Source organism: Thermobia domestica, chromosome 7 (genome assembly GCF_964235325.1).
Source record: "Thermobia domestica chromosome 7, izTheDome1.hap1.1, whole genome shotgun sequence".
In the NCBI taxonomy this organism is placed as follows: Eukaryota; Metazoa; Arthropoda; class Insecta; order Zygentoma; family Lepismatidae; genus Thermobia; species Thermobia domestica.
This window is the reverse complement of record NC_137460.1, coordinates 297,271,566-297,279,112: the sequence shown is the minus strand read 5'-3', so window position 1 is coordinate 297,279,112 and position 7,547 is coordinate 297,271,566.

The following is a 7,547-nucleotide window of genomic DNA, read 5'->3' as shown; positions in this document are numbered from 1 at the left end:
ATGTATTGTGATAAATTTGGGCCGTGCACCTCGTCCCCATTTAGGGGTACAAAATTGCCAAAATATAAACGTAAGCAATACGTTGTACCACGTGTTTGGTCTTTTGGCCCAATTTATCCTCTTGGATGAGGTTCTATTACCTTATATGGTTATGTATACGGGTCTATTCCCTATCATAAGACATAGGTACATTTGTGCACCCCTTTAAAAATTTGGGAGGGGTACCTTGGCACACCCCATAAATTTTAGAAATTGTCCAATTAAAACATTTGGTATAATAGTATAGGACGTTAATATATACTACTATAAATTTGGATGGTCCACCTCGTTTCCTTTTAGGGGCACAAAATTACCAAATTTTACTACAACCACGTGTTTGGTATTTTGGCTCATTTTATCACCTTGGATGAGGTCCTATTACCTTATATAGTTATATGGGCGTATACAGGTGTCCATTTCATATCATAAGACATAGGTACACTTGTGCACCCCTTTAGAAATTTGGAAGGTGTACTTTGGCCCACCCCTTAAATTTTGGAAATCGCCCATTTTATATATTTGGTATTATAGTATAGGACCTTAATATAAACTACTATAAATTAGGGTGGTTCACCTCGTTCCCTTTCATGGGTACGAAATTGCCAAATTTTAGTACAACCACGTGTTTGGTTTTGGTTCAATTTATCTCCTTGGATGAGGTCCTATTACCTTATATGGTTATATGGTCATGCACAGGGTTTTCATAAAGTCTGGACGGATATAATTTGCTTATAATTTTCATAAAAATGCTCATAATGAAATCAAATAAAGTGCAAACGGTAGCGGAAGGATTAAATTTTTAGTTGGCAACACTGTTAGATAAGTGGCAACTCTGAACACGTTAAGAGAGGGAGAGGGAGGGCAAGGCCAATTCTAGTGTATCGAAAGTTCACCAAAGAATTCTAAAAGTCGGCACCGACTGAAAGTGCAATCCGAAAGTGGCATGCTAAGTTCTTGAAGACAGGAAGCGTCCTGGACCGCGCTCGAAGTGCGAGGCCGCCAACATCGCCTGCAACAGTAAGCAGGGTAAGAGAAATCATCATCAACAGCCCACAGAAGTCGATTCCTAGACGGTCCTACGCGAAGGTGTGCACGTAAATGGCGCCTAGTTGGAGGCGTGGTGGTGAATGAACTGAGCTGGTGCAGATTACAGGTAAAATTTAATCCTTCCGCTACCGTTTGCACTATATTTGATTTCAATATGAGCATTTTTATGTAAATTATAAGCGAATGAAGTCCGTCCATATTTTATGAAAACTCTGTATATTGGTCCATTTCCTATTATAAGACATGGGTATATTGATGCACTCTAGAGGGGTACCTTGGCCCACCCCTTTAATTTTCGAAATTGCCCATTTTATATATTTGGTATTATAGTATAGGACCCTAATATAGAATACTATAAATTTGGGTGGTCCACCTCGTTCCATTTAAGGGGTACATAATTGCGAAATTTTAGTACAACCACGTGTTTGGTTTTTGGCCCAATTTATTCCCTTGGATGAGGTCCTATTACCTTATATGGTTATATGATCATGTATAGGAGTCCATTCTTTATCATAAAACATAGCTACATTGATGCACCCCTTTAAATTTTGGGGAGGGGTACCATGGCCAATCTTTTAAATTTTGGAAATTTTCCAGTTTAAGCATTCGGTATTATAGTACAGGACCTCAACATGTATCATGATAAATTTGGGTGGTCCACCTTGTTCCCTTTCATGGGTAAAAAAAAAATTGCCAAAATATAAATATAAGCAATATGTTGTATCATGTGTTTGGTTTTGGCCCAATTTCTCCCCTTTGATGAGGTTCTATTACCTTGTATGGTTATATGGTCATGTATATGGGTTCATTTCCTATCATAAGAAACGAGTACATTGATGCACCCTTTAAAAATTTGGGAGGGGTATCTTGGCTCATGCATTCGGTTTTAGAAATTGCTTAATATAAGCATTTGGTATCATAGTACAGGACTTCAATATGTATCACTATAAATTTGGATGGTCCACCTCGTTCCCTTTCGTGGGTAAAGAACTGCCAAAAATCAAATTTCGGAGGTTATTGACCCCTTTTGATAAGGATTTAACACGTTATATGGGTATGTACAGAGGTTTATTACCTTCATATGTTTATGTTCCTTTTTAAATTTGGGAATTATCAAATAACAAAAATCGGTAAACGTTTTCTAGGACCCATTGTAGATGTTGGTGTTCCTCTTATGGCCAAATATTCAAAATTTAAAGGTTATTGACCGGCTTTATTATTGAATAAGTACAGGATTTATTACTTTTTCATAAGACACAGGTGTATTTGTGTACCAATCTTAAATTTTGGGAGGGGTACATTTCTTATTGTCATATCAATAATTGGTAATTGTTCTTAAAATTTAATAGTATCGTTCATTGGGTAAATCATGGTTAAATATTAGTATGATCACGTGATCAGTTATTAACCTATGATGGGATTAGGAGCCCAGGATATTGGTACATTGAAATTTTGTAGGATAATTTGAGAATTGTCAAATGAAATTGCGTCATTGGTTTTGATTATTCCAGCCTATGGACCAAATATAAACGTAAGCAATACGATGTACCACGTGATTGACCTTGATGAGGTAGTGTACAGGGATTCATTTCCTTTGTTGTGGTACTTCTTAAGTTTGAGTACACACTTGCAGAAAACAGTTGGTTCTACTCAGGTAAACAATTGACGGACATTATTGCCCTTATTGAACATATAATGATATGATTAATTCTAAGACTTAGGTTTATCGAGAGAAATACTCTTTAAATTTGGGAATTGTGATAAACAGAACTTTAACATAAGGCGCGAAATTTGAAACAATACTTTGAACTTTAGTCACAGCTCATAGTCTAAGATCATTTGTGGTGATTGATTTGACCTTGAGCTTTAGAAAGCTGATAGCTAACTTTATTGATCTTTGTGACTCATAGTCTTAAGGGAATACATGCTACAACACTGAAATTTAGTCACGAGGTGATGTAATCTGACACAGGCAAAATTATTGTTGATGCAATTTGATTGGTTGATCACTATCTTTCGTGCAATCTGATTGGCTGATCACTATCTTTCGCGCAATCTAATTGGTTGATGATTTTCAAATCTTTGCTGCGTCCAGTTTTGTTTTGTTTAACATTTAAAAAGTTTTTGAAATTTTTTGTTTCAAAATTTTTTTGAAATTTTTGTTTCAAAATTTTTGTTTCAAAATTTTTGTTTGAAAATTTTTTGTTTGAAATTTTTGTTTCAAAGTTTGGTTTGACATTTTTTAAAGTTTGTGCACTCATTAGTAAAGAACCGGAAATGTTTAGAACAAAAACTTCTGGCAACATTATTTATCATGTGCAATAGAACACGTCAGAATATGGGGTTGTACTTCAAATGAAAAAACACAAATCATTGAAATGGATCATTTTATTACACTCCACATACATCCATACCAGTTAAAGGATCTGGATATTGTCGATACAATGTATTTTGAACTTCTTGCACTAGTTTGTCTAGAGTATATATTTTTAATTCCAGTTGAAGTCTATTAAGGACTATTGCAATATCAACTGGTGGAAACTCAATGTCCATTTGATCACAAATAAACTGTTTATTAATACAGGTATGCACCCACGAACGATGTTGACAACCATCACAACATCTAGATACATGTTGTACAATATGCATGACACATTTTTCAAAATAGTACTTTTTCAGGAATATACTTGTTTTATTGCACACTTCCACTGCATGTTTTACACACTGGAATACGTTGATGAATTTTTCCATTCCGTTTGCGTTAGATACACCATGCTGCGAGGGACATGTAATGTACTCTTTTTACGTAACAGCACCATCTTCTCTTCGAGGACTGTACGCAGTACTACTTCATGATTTGAGCCTAATGATTTGACTATGATCACATTTAGCTCATCATGGAAATAATCATTCATTTGGTCGATTCGTGAACATAATATTTGTCATTCTTCAAAGTTCAGTTGTACCTAAAATTGTTCTGCTTTGCCCAATCGAATCACTAGTTCAAATATTCTAGCACTGATACCAATCATCACATGTTTTGTTTGAAATATATTTATTGGATAATAGCTTGCGAAGATGAGTTCTTTACCGTTAGAAGTACACATATTTCCTCCTGAAACGCACTTGCTCAAATGATTTCATGGGATAACACTGTATTGGTTGATTTATAGAACTACGGCTGACGTCATTGGAAAGAAATGTGCTGACGTTTGAATTCATGATTTCATCATAGTTGCTGACGTCATGCTGACCAACCAAATTCATAGATCGCATTCAGCATACAACTACGTCTGATGTCAAAGGAATGTGCTGACGTTTGAATTCACGATTTTATCACAATTGCTGACGAAACCAAATTCACTGATCCGGCTCTGCACTAAATTCAAATTGATGACTTCGACCCAAGAATCCTTTGTAACATAAAGATACAAATCCAGTATTTAAGAAACGCAGCATTTCTTCTTGTTTTGATGCTTCCATGGGTAAATATCTTGCCGGTAAAATTATATTCTTATCATTTTGAAGCTTCACTACGATTCTTAATCCAAACTTTGTAGGGATTTTTTGGCTAGCTAAGATTCTATAAGGTACATTCTGTTGTAAATCAGTAATCTTGGTAAATGATTTCATCACATCACGTGTGTTTAAAAACTGCAGACAAGTAGCCATGATGACGTTATTATGAATACTAACTCGAACGATACTTATATATGATGCAAAAACTGATGACGTTGCATTATCAGGACTAGGTCAGGAGAGTAATACTCCTGGAAGTAAAAACGAGAAACACATCCACTTCTTGCCATGTTGTATTCAAATAGCAGACAACAAACGTTTGCTGTTGTCGGCCTCAGTGGCCGAGTGGGCTAGCGCTATATGCTAGTAATAAAATCCTCTTTTGCCGCGAGTTCAAACACCGCCCGAGGAGAGTTTTTTTACATTTTTTTACATTTTTATAACACTTATTAAATTAAGATAATATGAAAATAATACTTAAAAAAGTGATTTATTTATTTTTATGCAGATAAGTAGTTGTAGTACTTATGCTCTTGTACTCCATGATATAGGGTCGTTTTGCTCCCCTTGTACTTCATGATATAAATTTTGTCACCAACTTAAAACAACTGGCTAGAATAGCGCGTAAAACAGCTGTCTAGAGTAGCACGCGCAAAAACGTACTTCCGGGAGTATTACTCTCCCAAGCGGGTCGTGCATTATGTTCTGACAGTGTACTATTGCACCATGATAAATAATGTTGCCAGAGGTTTTTGTTCTAAACAGTTCCGGTTCTTTACTAATGAGTGCACAAACTTTTAAAAATGTCAAACCAAACTTTGAAACAAAAATTTCAAAAAAATTTTCAAACAAAAATTTTGAAACAAAAATTTCAAAAAAATTTTCAAACAAAAATTTCGAAACAAAAATTTTCAAAGTAAAAATTTCAAACGAAAAAATTTCAAACCAAAGTTTCAAACAAAAATTTTGAAACAAAAATTTTCAAAGTAAAAATTTCAAACGAAAAAATTTCAAACCAAAGTTTCAAAAAAATCGAAATAAAAATTTCAAAAAAATTTCGAAACAAAAATTTTTAAACTAAAAATATCAAACGAAAAAATGTCAAACCAAAGTTTCAAACAAAAAATTTTTAAAGAAAAATTTCAAAAACTTTTTAAATGTTAAACAAAACAAAACTGGACGCAGCAAAGATTTGAAAATCATCAACCAATCAGATTGTGCGAAAGATAGTGATCAGCCAATCAGATTGCACGAAAGATAGTGATCAACCAATCAAATTGCATCAACAATAACTTTGCCAGTGTCAGATTACATCACCTTGTGACTAAATTTCAGTGTTGTAGCATGTATTCCCATAAGACTATGAGTCATAAAATTAATTTAGTTAGCTATCAGATTTCTAAAGCTCAAGGTCAAATCAATCACCACAAATGATCTTAGACTATGAGCTGTGACTAAAGTTCAAAGTATTGTTTCAAATTTCGCGCCTTATGTTAAAGTTCTGTTTATCACAATTCCCAAATTTAAAGAGTATTTCTCTCGATAAACCTAAGTCTTAGAATTAATCATATCATTATATGTTCAATAAGGGCAATAATGTCCGTCAATTGTTTACCTGAGTAAAACCAACTGTTTTCTGCAAGTGTGTACTCAAACTTAAGAAGTACCACAACAAAGGAAATGAATCCCTGTACACTACCTCATCAAGGTCAATCACGTGGTACATCGTATTGCTTACGTTTATATTTGGTCCATAGGCTGGAATAATCAAAACCAATGACGCAATTTCATTTGACAGTTCTCAAATTATCCTACAAAATTTCAATGTACCAATGTCCTGGGCTGCTAATCCCATCATAGGTCAATAACTGATCACGTGATCATACTAATATTTAACCATGATTTACCCAATGAACGAGATACTATCCAATTTTAAGAACAATTACCAATTATTGATATGACAATAAGAAATGTACCCCTCCCAAAATTTAAGATTGGTACACAAATACACCTGTGTCTTATGAAAAAGTAATAAATCCTGTACTTATTCAATAATAAAGCCGGTCAATAACCTTTAAATTTTGAATATTTGGCCATAAGAGGAACACCAACATCTACAATGGGTCCTAGAAAACGTTTACCGATTTTTGTTAATTGATAGTTCCCAAATTTAAAAAAGAACATATACATATGAAGGTAATAAACCTCTGTACATACCCATATAACGTGTTAAATCCTTATCAAAAGGGGTCAATAACCTCCGAAATTTGATTTTTGGCTGTTCTTTACCCATGAAATGGAACGAGGTGCACCATCCAAATTTATAGTGATACATATTGAAGTCCTGTACTATGATACAAATGCTTATATTAAGCAATTTCTAAAACCGAATGCATGAGCCAAGATACCCCTCCCAAATTTTTAAAGGGTGCATCATGTACTCATGTCTTATGATAGGAAATGAACCCGTATACATGACCATATAACCATATAAGGTAATAGAACCTCATCAAAGGGGAGAAATTGGGCTAAAAACCAAACACATGATACAACATATTGCTTATGTTTATATATTGGCATTTTTTTACCCATGAAAGGGAACAAGGTGGACCACCCAATTTTATCATGATACATGTTGAGGTCCTGTACTATAATACCGAATGCTTAAACTGGAAAATTTCCAAAATTTAAAAGATTGGCCATGGTACCCCTCCCCAAAATTTAAAGGGGTGCATCAATGTAGCTATGTTTTATGATAAAGAATGGACTCCTATACATGATCATAAAACCATATAAGGTAATAGGACCTCATCCAAGGGAATAAATTGGGCCAAAAACCAAACACGTGGTTGTACTAAAATTTCGCAATTATGTACCCCTTAAATGGATCGAGGTGGACCACCCAAATTTATAGTGATCTATATTAGGGTCCTATACTATAA